Source organism: Callospermophilus lateralis, unplaced genomic scaffold (assembly GCF_048772815.1).
Source record: "Callospermophilus lateralis isolate mCalLat2 unplaced genomic scaffold, mCalLat2.hap1 Scaffold_63, whole genome shotgun sequence".
NCBI classification, from domain to species: Eukaryota; Metazoa; Chordata; class Mammalia; order Rodentia; family Sciuridae; genus Callospermophilus; species Callospermophilus lateralis.
The window spans coordinates 378137-392954 of record NW_027514713.1 but is presented as its reverse complement, the minus strand read 5'-3'; positions in this window follow the sequence as shown (position 1 = coordinate 392954).

The window sequence follows — 14818 nt, the reverse complement described above, 5'->3', positions numbered from 1 at the left end:
TAGGAGAAATATTGGTGAAAAAAATGTATTTTTAACCTGTAGCATATAAAGAAATGGTCATATCCTTTATCTTCCTGAACTCAGGACAAGCATAACTCTCAAATGTGGTAGTGAACTGCAATTTTCTGAAGTATTGACATAGTTTTGATGGTGCTATTCCAAAAATACATATACTTCATTAGTAATATTTTAGTCACATAATGGTAATTTTCTCATAGTGGATAATTTGTGTTGTGCTATAAAATTCAATTTTTATATTTTTATATGAATTCTAAAAAAATTATTTTTTGACCTTATATAATTTTAATGTTCAATATGTTTCCATACAAGGGTTGTTAACTGAAATTTTACAGGATTGTCACTGTATTATTTCCATCCATAAATAATATATTTACATGTATAATCTACAAATAAAATGTTTTTCTGGGTTGGCTGGATTTTACTTCTCCAATGATTCCTTGCCTTAAAATAGCTGCAGCCTGAGGAACTGGATTTCAATTCCCAGAGCCTCAAAAGAAATAAAAATAAAATGTACAGATAAGACCCTACAATTGTGACATTATTTATTTGTGGATTTGAGGTCATCTCCTGTCACTAAAAAAACTCACTAGGCTCAGATTGAACATATGAAGACATAAGTTGTGTCCCATCAAGAGCCTTTATATAAGCATTGACAAATCCACACACATTCAGTAAAGAGAAGCAAGTTTTGACCATCTGGTGTGAAGCCTACCAGTGTGGGTATCTATTTCTAGGCTCCCTCACTTATGTTCAGTGAACCTGATTTTTTTCTTCTGTATACGTACTTTGTGATTTATAGGGAGGACACTTGGTTCCTACAAATACAGTAAATGATGAGTGTGCAGAGAAATCTTGAGACTGGATAGTGAGTCTGGTTGAAACTGGCTGCACTGACTCTGGTGGGAAACAGCAATGATCAGTAGATTGCACAATGGTAAACAATATATATATATATATATATATATATATATATATATATATATATATATATATATATCCTAGCATGATAGCTACCAACAAGAATAGGATTTTAATTAGGATAAGATATATCCCATTCTTGCATAATGCCATAAAATTGATTTTACTATTAGGTAAAACTAGAAAGAACCAATAAAATAAAAAATTATATTTGTTTGAAAAGCTATATGTATATTATATTATAAACATCATACAATATATATATATATATATATATATATATATATATATATATATATCAAAGTTTTTATATAAATGTATACATTATTTTGTATGTTATAAATTGTTAAAAGTATAAAAAGGGAAATCCAAACAGGATTGTTATTGCTATTTTTTATATTAATAACATACATAAAATACCATAAAATATTTGAACTTAAATTCACTCTTAAATATTTTCATTAAGTGGTCTACCTACCTTGTTACATTTCAAAAAATTCTGTTATACCATTGGTATTGGAATTACTAGACATCTCACTCTACATATTCAGAATTGCCAGCTCCATTAAAGTAATAACAAATAAGATTCTACACTTTAGTAAATCTCTGATTAGTGGTTGTACAATTAAAATTTGATGATTCCCTTTCTTAATTACCATAATTTTCCTCATCTGAACAATATGTATAGTTTAGATCATTATATAAAAAATTACAAAATATATATTTTTGTGGTAATGCCTGAGTTTTACATTGTGTTTCATAAATGCAGAATATATATACTTTTTTGAACTTAAATCAGTTTATCTGCAGAAGTAGATAAAGTATCATTGTGTTCCAACTCACCACCTACATGGTAATTTGTTAACTCTCATTTCCACTTCAATTACCTTGCAAACTGTGAAAATGTTCATGTGGTCAATGTGTTATTTATTTATCTATTTTTATTTCAGATACTGTTAACATTGATTAATTGATTAACATTGATTAACATTGATTAACATTATCTATGTTAACAGATACTGTTAACATAGCCATTGATTGTACTGAAGAGGAGTGGGAATGCCTTCAGCCTGCTCAGAAAAACTTATATAAAGATGTGATGTTAGAGAACTACAGAAACTTTACCTTCCTTGGTAAGTTTAATTTCCTTTTAAAAATTTTAATTAATAATTATTATTTAATTTACTTCTGTTGTATCTTCTGGGAACTTCTCTATAAGAATGAGTTTCAGATTTGTGTTTCAAAGAAAAGGGGCATTTTTAATATAGATATTTTACTCTTTAATATATATTATTTTGCTCTTTAATCTCTCTCTTCCTTGGTGTGTTATACATCCTTCACTTTAGATAAGTTTTACCTAGCATAATTTAATCATGTAAACTATTGTAGCCTAATATAGCAGGGGACACAGTTGAGACATTCAAATGGAGAAAGCAAAACTAAAAAATGTTGACACAGTAGTTATTCACCAGAAAAAAATTTCAGAAGCTTAGCTTTATTTCTTTTGATTGTAATCATTGAACACATACTGCCCTACATTTATTTTCAAATCCTTTGTAGTCCTCTGTTTTCTTCTTTAGTGATGTCCCCGTTTATTCAGACTAATGACCAAAACTTACCTTTTGTTCTGAGGGCCAGCATGATCTGTTACAAATCTTGTGAGGAAACCTGTAAAGAAGCAAACAGAAGAGAGAGACACACTCAGAGTGAAAAGGAAAAAAGAAAAAAAAAAAACTGGCCACTCCTCATCCCGGCTGTACATAGTATACCCCAAAATATCATAGCTTCTGTTACCACGACTACATTCTAACCTAGTGTTATTTTAACCCCAAGTGATAGCTAACCAAGATAAGGTACAGTTACTACAAACAAAGAGCCCTTTCTCTCTAAGAACATTACCACAGAAACTAGATAGTGCACCTGTAGAGTTGTCTTAATAGCTTCAGGGAGAAACTGCTAGGCATTACTATTGTGGAACTCAGGGTGCCAGTTATCAACACCCCCACACTTTCCTGACTATTTCCATGGTCAGAATACCTACAGCCTCCCCTCCTTTTTTAATACCTTTTGAAAAAATAATATTACTTATCTTGTTAATGCTGGTGGGGGCAAAAAATAAGGCAGCCATGCACAACAGCAAGTGCCAACATCAGTAAACATCCACCTATAAATATTTTTTTGACCCGGATCAAATTGAGTAAACATGAAATTATCCAATCCAACAAGTCTAAACATCAATTATCTTGTTGGACCTTATTAATGATATTTTTAAGGTAATCTAACTCTTTAGAAATAAAATTACTATTATCACTTACATTGAAGGAACACATGTTATTAAACTTCTGATATCCATTATGATGTAACAATTCCAGACACTCAATTGCAGCATGAATATCAAGTATGGCTTGACAATGTTGTTTTTGTTCTTCATTAAGCATATTAACGGCCATGGAGGCATGGCTAATACTTTTTATGATAGGATAGGTGAATTTCATAGTAGTTTCATAAGCCCATAGAGCTAGTCCAAGGAAACCCTCTAAGGAGAATGTCAAAGTATCACATTCTGCCTTAGAGAGAAGGTTCACTCAATTATCACAGTTTTTATCAAGAAGAATAGATCTTTTATAAATAAATTGCACAGGATGGTGACCTATTAAATACCATGTGGATGATAAGGACACAGTTATTCTGCTAAGACAACAATGAGTACCATTAGAAATTTTTGAGGGTATATAACAATTTCATTCAAGTGAGTCAAGGTATTGTAATGGGTTGTAGAAATCCAGGATCTGACAGTACTGAATTTCCCACAGCTGGCGTACAAAAACAGAGTAACATTATTATGAAGACCAAAACATTTACAGAGTTTTGAGTGAGTGTAGCAATCAAAGCAGTAACTAAGTTTTCCAGAGTACATTCTAACCTATTTGAGCCAACTCCTTTTGAGCTGAGGCTGTTAATGGTTTTATTTCCCCCATGTAACTGGAATTATAGTATCTTGTGTTCCTCTTTTAATGTTTCTCCTCATGTGAGGAGAATAATTATTCTCTTCTTTGAATTGACTCTTCTCTTCCAGGGTTAAATGAAACTTATAAATCAGCATGTGAAGTCTCTTGTGTACATTTATAATTGCTATATTTCATTAATCAAGCTAGAGTCCGAACAGGACATGTTGCCATAAATTTAACAGTCCATGCTTTTCCCCAGGTGATCAAAGACATAGGATCTTCTCATGCTGGTCAGGTGGAATCTTATATTATTACATACATTTTTTGGTAATGGCTGTTTGAGAATAAAATGTCTATTCAATGCAGATGACCAATTTTGAGTATTAACTTTATGTTGTATATTGAGCACATTAAGTATAAATAAAGCAATATGTAATGCATATTAATATGAGAGAAGCTAGATCTTTGTTTGTCTTTATTTTAAAAGGCAAATATTAGGATACAATTTGCTCAATCAACAAAACTTGTCCAAAATGATTATGAGAAATTTCACTATTTAAAACTATATCTTATTGATTAAATATTATGCAAAAGGATGAGATGTAAAGGCAGGGGCATTATCCATCTTTAAGTAAATAGGACTTCTAGGAGCAGATCATGCTTGGTTTCTTTTCATGCTCTCTGCTAGAACTGACTTGGCAGTTTTTTTTTTTTTTTAAGATTCAATTCTTTTGTTTTGTGACTTGCAATAATGCATTGATGATCATAAATATTTTGAAGTGAATAGCTCATCATAATTCTACTTTGTAAGTTGTTTTCTATATTTCATATTTTTTCTTTTTTGATTAATTATTTAATTTCTGGATCATAGATTTTTATTGTGGCATGCTTAGATTCTTTTCACACTTCCCTTTACATATATATATATATATATATATATATATATATATATATATAGAGAGAGAGAGAGAGAGAGAGAAAGAGAGATACCCTTTATATATTCTATAGGTTTTTAATTTTTACAGTATTTCACAAGTTGTTTAGACTTTTATTAACCTTGGTCATGCTTGATAAGCCTCTCTCATATTGGTAGAATTTTAGCTTTGCACACTAGGAATCCCCCTGTCATTTATTCTTAAAGAATTATTCACATACACAATTTGTGCCTAAATATATTAATATTTTTTGTCACAATTTTATTCTTTAAACTTTCTTTAAATAGTTATTTAGTGTTCTTTGAGTAATTCATAACTGTCAGTATCCTAATGTTCAGTTTTTAATGTTTATTTTTTTCTTATCTTGCTACTTGGAGTAAGCCATGTTTCTCTTTGTTTATATTTGCTGTACTGTTTTTTAATTGTTCATTAAAGGAGCCAACAGTAGATTATATAGTCCATTTTGAAAAAAAAGTATAAAACTTTTAAATAAATAAAAATACAGAAGAACAGTGCTGTATCCTTGTAATATTTGGTAATTGGGAGGCCATTCAAAAGTACTTCATGTTTGAGGGAAGTCACAGAAAGGTGATAACAGCATGTTTAAAACAATTTTAAAAAGGCTTTTGTTGTAGCTCAGTAATGTCAAATTTGGGGGGTTAATCTCAAGAAACACATATGAAAAATTAAAAGTTGGATGACCTAAAGATTCAGAAACGCCAGTACGAAATATGTATCCATAAACAATTAAATCAAAAAATTGAAGAGATACCTCTGCTTTTCTGTTTATTGCAAACATTTTTTCAGTATTAAAGGTAGGGACTCAATGTATGTGCCCATCAATGATCAAATGAGTAAAAATAGTGTGCTTGTATAATATTATTATTTAGTAATGAAATTATTTTGTCCTATAAAGTGTTTTAAGCAATGCATTCAGGATTTGCATTAAGTGAAATGTGGATGGCAGAGATTAAGTTGCAGAACTATTTGATTGACATGTGGAAGTCAAAAATTTGGTGAGTAAAATTATGCTTACCAGTTACTGTGTTTTGTGTAGGGTTGATATTATAGTCAAAGTCTCCATATTTTTATTTTATTGAGCATAAGAGGGTCAAGAGTTTTGTTTTACCAAATGGTGAGTGTATTATGTTCTTCATAAATACTAGTAGAAGGAATACAATTCCTTGTAAGAACAAAACTGATAAGTATAAGAAATAATTTATTGTGTTAATTCATTCTGTTTAGTCATTTTACCTTTGATATATAGTATAAAATACCATAATATATTTAGTAAATAAATAAAACTGTATTTGACAATTAAATAAATTTTCATATCACAGGATTTTAAAAATCAATTTATTTACTTGATTGTCATGTGTTGACTTCATCCAAGTATTATGGCATAGGCTATACAAGATTTTTATAGTCTTTTAAAATGTTTTATGGAAAATTTAATAGACATATGTGTATATTTCTTAATAATTGTTTTGTTCATATTTCTTATTAAAAGTCCATAGTCTCTTTACCCTTGTTCACTATTTGTGGTATTATAACTCAAAATCTACTGCTTATTTTTAAATCTTTATGTCATCGTAGACAAAAATCAGTTTTTGAACACTCTTTGAAAAAGCCACAAAAGTTTGTATATGTTTTACATTTCTCTTATTCTACTGAGAGTGAAGGTAGCTGGTAGATATTTCCTAAATACGTAATGCTATCTTATGAAGGACAACAGGCTGTGGATGATAAAAGTAACATACTTTCCTTCTCTTTATTATATTTCTCTTCTTAATGGTGTACTCCTCTTAGATACTGTGGTCTCTAGAATAATTTTGGTAATATTTTCAAGGTAATTATCTATGTATTTTTTTAAAGAGAGAGAGAGAGAGAGAGAGAGAGAGAGAGAGAGAGAGAGAGAATTTTTTAATATTTATTTTTTAGTTTTCTGTAGACACAACATCTTTGTTTGTATGTGGTGCTGAGGATCAAACCCGGGCCACATGCATGCCCGGAAAGCGTGCTACCACTTGAGCCACATCCCCAGCCCCTGTGTCTGTACATATTTATTGAACTGATATATTTTTGAATTTATGATGACTTTGAAAGTACTACTCTGCTACACTCCTGATGTACTTATTTTACCTTAATTTCATGTTGTGTATGCAAAGTATATTTATCCCACTCTAGTAGGTATTGTGTTTTTTTTTTAAATTTGTTTATTTTAGCCCTAAATTCTCAAGATACCCAAGAATATTCACCAGAAAAGGGCATAAAACATATATTTTACAAAGTGATATGTGGAAAATATAGAGGTTGTAATATTGACTATTTACAACAAAAGAAAATATGGAAAACTTCAAGTGAGCATGAACACCAGAAATCATATAATAATTCAGAACTTGTGCACCACCAGAGAATTTAAACTGGAGAGAAGCCATACAAATATAAACAATGTGGCAAAGCTTTGAGTAAAATAATATGTCTTATTTACTACAGAAGAACCCACACTGGAGAGAAGCCCTACAAATGTAAAGAATGTGGCAAAGCTTTTAGTCAAAAGATAGACCTTATTCGCCACAGAAGAACTCACACTAGTGAGAAGCCCTACAAATGCAAAGAATGTGGCAAAGCTTTCAGTAAAAATTCATATCTTATTGGCCACAAAAGAACTCACACTGGAGAGAAGCCCCACAAATGTAAAGAATGCAGCAAAGCTTTCAGTCGAAAATCACATTTTATTTGCCACAGCAGAACTCACACTAGAGAGATGCATCACAAATGAAAAGTATGTGACAAAGGTTTTACTCAAATATAAACCTTAATTTTCCACAACATAATTCACACTGGAGAAAATCCCTACAAATATAAGGAATGTGGCAAAGCTTTTAGCCATAAAACAGGCCTTATTCACCACAGCAGAATTCACACTGGAGAATAGCCGTACAAATGTGCATAAGTGGCAAAACTTTTAATAAAAAATAAAACTTTATTCACTACAGCAGAAGACACCCTGGTGAATGTGGAATGTATATAAAGTGTCAATACTTTTAAAGAAAAACTAACCCTCATTAACAACAGAATTTATGCAGAAAAGGACCCATACAAATGAAAACAATGTATCAAAGCTTTTAATAAGAAATCAATTCTTTTTCACCACTCAGCTATTTATTCTAGAAAGAACACATAAATATAGAGAATGTAGCAACTTTTAAAATTATATATCATACATTACTAGATATCAGAGAAAACACACTGGAGAGAAGCCTTACAAATGAGACCATCGTACCATTCCTCTAAGAAAGAGTCGAAATCTAATACTCACCACAATAATCATAGAAGAGACAAAGTTTGGAAGTGTGAAAATTGACAATGTGACAATGGCCCCAAAATATATTCACCAATACTCAGCATTCAATACTGGTTAAAGAGAATACAAATGGAAAAAAAATTACATGTCATAACTAAATGTTTCTTAAACACGACTGATTTTTTGAGAATTCATTATGCCCAGAAACCCTAAAAAGTTAAATAATATTTTGAAAACTTATTCAAATTTTAAATTTATTGAACATCTGAAAACTCATACCAGTAGTGAACATTGAACAGATTTTGTCCAAAATGTATGCCTTATATAAAAATGAATAATTTATAATAAACACTTTGACAAATGTGAGAGTATAGTAAAGTCATTATGTATACATTGCACCTTGATGTATATGAGGATCAGTAAAAGACATTACTGATTTAAATATAGAAAATAAGTAGTTGTCTTTAACTTTTGTTTAAATTTTTTAAGCATTATCAAGTTATTTGGTAGAAATATCAGTCATAAATATCATACATGCATAGTGCAGAAACCTCATCTTTAAAAGCATGTAATTTTTGTTTTCTAAATCAAAAATTACTATTTTCATTTTTGAATACTGAAGAAAATAATTATATGAAATCTATTTTTTATGATTAACACTAAATTGTAACATTTCAAACTGTATTTTTTTTTTGTATTTCAGTTTACATTTAGGGATTTTTAAACACTGAGCCACAGTCCTAAGCCCTCTCTCTACTTTTTCAAATTTTGAGACTGTTTTGCTAAGTTGCTTGAAACCACACTTAGTTGCTGAGGCTGAATTTGATCTAGTCATTTGAGATCATTTCTGATTAATGGGTATCATCAAAATGTAGCCATGTATTTAAATTTCCTCTATGATCAGTAGCAATTCTTCCCATTAAAAATCAAAGCATTCTCATAGAGTCTTTGCTATATTTTAAGGAGCCACTTTTGCTTTTGCTTTTCTAAACAGAATCAATTCCACATAGTTGAGTCCCAAAGTAAATGGCAATACATTTACCTAAGCACCGTGAGGAATATAAGAAATACAAGATATCACGTTTGAAAAATTAAAAAAAAGTAAGAATCATAAATGCTAAGCCATTTGCATCTAAACTATACCAGCACTTTTAAAATGTAGCCTTAGATGTTCTACTCACTCTCATAGTAAGAGGCCTTAGACTCAAAATCATTTTTTTAGTCTGTTTTATAATGCTATAGAAAAATATCAGAAACAGACCAATGTATAAAAAGAGATATAAATGCATAAAATTATTTTCTGAGGGGCTAGAGTTTTTCCTCCGTGCTAGAGTGGTCACCTAGCACATGCAAGGAGCTGGGTTCAATCCTCAGCACCACATAAAAATATATAAATAAATAAAATAAAGTTATTTTTTTTCAACTACAACTAATAAATAAATAAATATATAAATTAATTAACTTAAAATATTTTTTGAGTATATAGTTCTGAAGATTTAAGTGCATTGTACCAGAATCTTCTCAGTTCCTGTGAAAGCCCCTTCACCTGCATTACACATGAGATGGCATTATGGTGAGGGCTCATTTGAGTGGTATAGAGAACATGAAAAGAAAGAAGTTAGAGAAATCCAGTAAGAAGACTTGCTCTTTTTTATTAATCTGCTTTAATAGGTACTATCTTGTGTCCCATTAAAATTTCATTAACCCTTTCCAAGGGCATCTCCCCCAATGATCTAACCACAATCTACTAGATTTCACTTCTTAAACATTCTACTATTTCCCAACTCTCTCCCTTTGGAAAGTAAGTTCCCAACACATGAACATTTGGGGAATATGCTCAATTAATAATGGAAGTAATATGAGAAAGACAATAGTAAAATGAGACATAGAATGTCATTTGTTAGTACTTATAAATATTCTAGATACTACAATAAAATGATTTAGAATATAGAAATTATTTTAGGGGGAGATTTTATTTTAAGGACAAAAGGGAATTTAATTACACTACTTAATGAAGACTGAATAAATTTGAATGTGACAAGACTAAGGGCTAGATATATTAAAAGAAGGTAAAAGTCTGTGCAAAAACTCAATGTATGTATAATATACCATGCGTAGGTTTATAATGAGAATGGTGGGCTTTCTGAATATGCTATATTAAGTCAAAAGTGTACTGGATAAAATCTGGTGGCCCTCAAAAAGAGAGCAAATATTCATATAAAAGATGCAGTGGACATCAGTCTCAAGAGCTTCCTACTTAAAAAATCTGCTTCCAAATACTACATGATTCTTATTAATTATTGTGAGTATTATATTTCAATTTCAATTTTTAGCTTTCTTTATAGTTTCTGCACCATCTATTGAGCAGATCAATATTTTCTTGAACTTCTTCATATATTAATATATACACTATCTCACATATGTTTGTTTATAGATTGTGATGGATCCCTCCTAGTGAATTCTGAGATATGTGAGAGGTTTAACAAGCATAGAAATTTGCTTATAAAAAATAAGCCATGATGTAGGTGGGAAGTAAAATAAAAAAGAATCAAAAGTCCTCATCTAAACTTGTACATGCTGATACTACACAAGGTTATTCCAATGATGTCTGGTTTGGGGTAGGGAAGCAACTTTTCTTATACACTATGACACAAAGTTCATCAAATATGGTTGTTATATACTTTTTGAGAACACCCAAATTTATTTTAGTAATTTCTACATTGAAAACCTACTGTTACCTTTAAATAAAACTATTCATTGCAATAAATCTGAAATAGTTCTTTAATATTGCAGAGCAGAAAATTGGTGGCATTATTCACTGAATGCCAATATTTTCCAATAACATCTATAGGGGTAATTAAAAAAAATGGATAGATAATTAAAGAAAAGAGTGAAATGAGACCCAGGAACAACTAATTATAGTAAAAATTATTATTACCTTATTTCAAATACTAGTGTATCCTTCTGCTTTTTTTCCCCAAAGTTAATTTTTTAACCTTTTGGTATGATATTTCATTCACTTACATAACATGATAAATAATATTTTTTTTCATATGCACTCTCTGATGCATCCCAAATATATTTGCATACCCCAAGACCTTAGCAGATTTCTATACACATTATTTACTAGAGAAACAGTAGTTACTTCTGAGGTCTATATTACCCTTTTCAAATGAGATCTTGTAGTTTTTTTTGAAATATCTGAAATAATTAGGATAAACTAAGTTTTAATTAGCATATAGTAAATTCCTGATAAATATTTCTGGGAAGGATGAAGAAATAATAAGAGCATTTATATAATTTGTAAATTATGGTATGTGGTTTTTCATATTTTTAGCTATAACTTATTGAATATTATAACAATCTTACTATGTGGGTAAAATGCGGGTATGATGAACCAATAATAAATAAAAATTGCATGCTGCATTGTTAGAAATTCACCAAGCAATTTTTTTTTCAAAAACAGACACTCTGATGTGTGGTTTTTTATCAACTATTATAATATGAATGAATGAAGTTCAGTAAATGAATAATTGGAACACTACATACTTGCTTAGGGTGTATTGTTAAAATTTTAATACTGTATCTCACATTGTTACTTAATGGAATTTTGAAAAAATGTACATTAATAATGCTGAAGTCTTTCATTGAATCTTATATCAGTTTGGGGAATAAACATTCTATATGTGATTTCCTCAATTCTAAGGGTCTTATGATTTAAGAAACTGTATGGACAATTCAAATTAAAGTTAACATACTAATATCAATAGAAGAAGCACCAAAGGAAAAATGAAAACAAAGAATTGGGAGATTCCACCATTATAGATGTAATTTTCTCAACATCTTTTCAATGTACCTAACCCAGTATTAATACCAAAATTAATGACAAACCTTTTCTTGTGCTGAGTGTGCATGATGCTGTTATATAAAATGAAAACAATTTAAAATGTTTCAGAGATGCATTTTACAACATTAGTTGAAAATACAATTGATTGATCAGTATCTCACTGTGTTTGACCGCAGCAAATACCTTCTCAGTGTTCAAGATAAATGGGTAAAATTAAAAAAAAAATTCAAGTAAAATCCATGGTAAAAAATAACATCTATTTTTTCATAAGGAAACTGTCAATATTTTTTAAACAACACGACAATAAACTGTGTCCTATCACATAAAGGAAATCAATAATTTTTCATTTTATTATTTGAATATGCCAAGTATTCTTTGGCAAAGTGCCACATATATTGTTTTAATTTCACCGGTGTGAACTATATCTGATTTTCTCTAAATTGCTACTTATTTAATATAAATTTGTTGAGAAATTATTTCTGCATGTGCTGATTAGTGAAATATAGTGAGGAATGGAAGTCACATAAAGCTCTATGAATTGCAATACCAGGATGGTAAGAGGAATCATGAGAAACATTGAGTAATATTAATTTGTTTCAGATATTTGTTTCCCTTAGAATCTAATTTTCACATAAACTAGTGCTTTTAAATTGAGCTGACTATTAAATATCATAGGAAAAGCCATCAGAGCAATCAGAATAAGAAATTTAAAAGAGAAACAATCAAATCATAAACATCTGGTTGAAACAACTAGCCAACTGTTGTATCTTAGCTTTTGACTTTACTAAATTTCATCCTATTTTCTTTTGATGATGACTAAGGGGAAGGTACTTCTATAAAGAGCATGACCAGAACAATTTATGGCAATTTGTTTTTCTAAAACACATATAAAATTGAATTGCTAACTCAGAATACAATCTATTGAGTATATCTTTTTAGGGTCAAAAAATGTATAACTACACAACATAAAGATTGGCATTTTGAAAAAAAGAATGTGATGGTGAAAATCAATTTGGATAGGTAGTATTGAATATTTTACATCAAAGAAAAGGCAGGAATATTTAAAATAGTTTTGATTATTAGATTCATGTAAAAAAATAAAAGGTAGTGTCCTGGCCTGATGTGGTGGTACATACCTGAAATCTCAAAAATCATGGAGTGTGAGGCAGAAGGATCCCAACTTCAAGCCCAGCCTTGGTAACTGAGACCAGGTCTCAAAGTAAAATATCAAAGAATTTTGAATATATATGAATGATAAAGCATCCCTGGGTTCAATCCCCACGGCTATATAAAACAGTAGTTTCCAAAATTTACACCCAAATCAGCAGCCTCCACTCTATCTCCAACTATGAAAAGTTCTAAAAGGAAACTAAATGTAGCCATACCTACTACTAGTTGTATGATATTGACCATAATTTTGAAATATATACATAGAAGACCCTTCACAATGTATTAGGTGTTCCCATTATTTTTTCCAATTGCAAGAAGAGAGAGAGGAAAACCAATTTAGCTTACAGGACCACTTCTTTCTCTTTAGGCCTAATGAGTCAAATATTAAAAGGCTTTGGTGTTTAATTGATTATCATTTATGTAGTCATAACGATATGTGTTCTGTAATTTCCTGCTTAATCTACATTGGACTCTTTATTATTTTTGAGTATCAGCATCTGTAAAGACCACCACACCCCTCTCTATTTTTTTAATAGTTACAAGTCCCTGTGTTCATGCTTCATCAGTTAATTATTCTCTTTTAAAAATAATTATGTGTTGTATTATTTGTTTACACAAAATTTGTGAAGTTTAAAAACAAGTAAGAATTATCACAAATTTGCTTTTAAAATAGTTCCCATTACAAAACACACACCAGAAGTAAGAATGATTTATTTCTCTAACTTATTAGCCTGTCTGACATCCAATATCAGGACATGAATGCTGCTTATGGAGGGATGTTCTTCCCATCAAGAAAAATAAATACTACTTTCTTCTATCCCATCAAATATTATAAAAAGTGCAAAATTAATTTTGTTTCATATGCAGAATTTGACTTTCCATTATTTGTGTTTAGTGAGTTTTTTCTTCCTTTTTCATCACTTCGTTTTTTCTGTATTTTCTAATACTCATTTTTTGTGTGTGTGATGAGGAAAATAGATCACTAGAATCTTTTAACTTTTGCTACATTCAATCACTTGACTATTCACTAGCTAATATTTCTATTAAACCATCATTCTAAAGGTCGAACTGAGGTGTGTTAACAAAACTATTTTCAAGATCTACTGCAGAATCAGCATAAATTTTTAGAGAACTGTAGTTAGAGCCACTGTTTCTGTCCACAAACTCTGCTTCCTTTGTTTTATTTTTCTTCTATATTGAGTAACTCTCTTTGAAATGAGGCACAGAAAACAGCTTTTTAGAATTGTATCATTTATAAAAATCTATTTTTATGTATCATTAAAGGACAGTCTGATTCATTTAGAATACCAGGTTGAATACTAGTTTCCATTAAATCATGAGGTTATTCTGTATTTATCATCTATAATCTATCATTAGTGATTTTAAATGGAAGCCAGACATATACGCAAGTCATATAGTACTTCAAAAACCTTACTGAAGTTACAAAAGTATAGTCAATTGATGGCTTCTACTTATTTTACTCTATCTTTCTTGGAATTTCCCCTGAGGTCACACTTTTAGAGTGTGACCAATACCTAAGCAAATAACTAAACAAGAAGATAGTCACTGATGTTGTACTCTTTCTAAGAAAACACAAATCAATTTCAGAGCAAAGAATTGATACAACACCTATTTATTTTCCTTTGGAAAAAGGTCCCTTTTTTGAATCAGA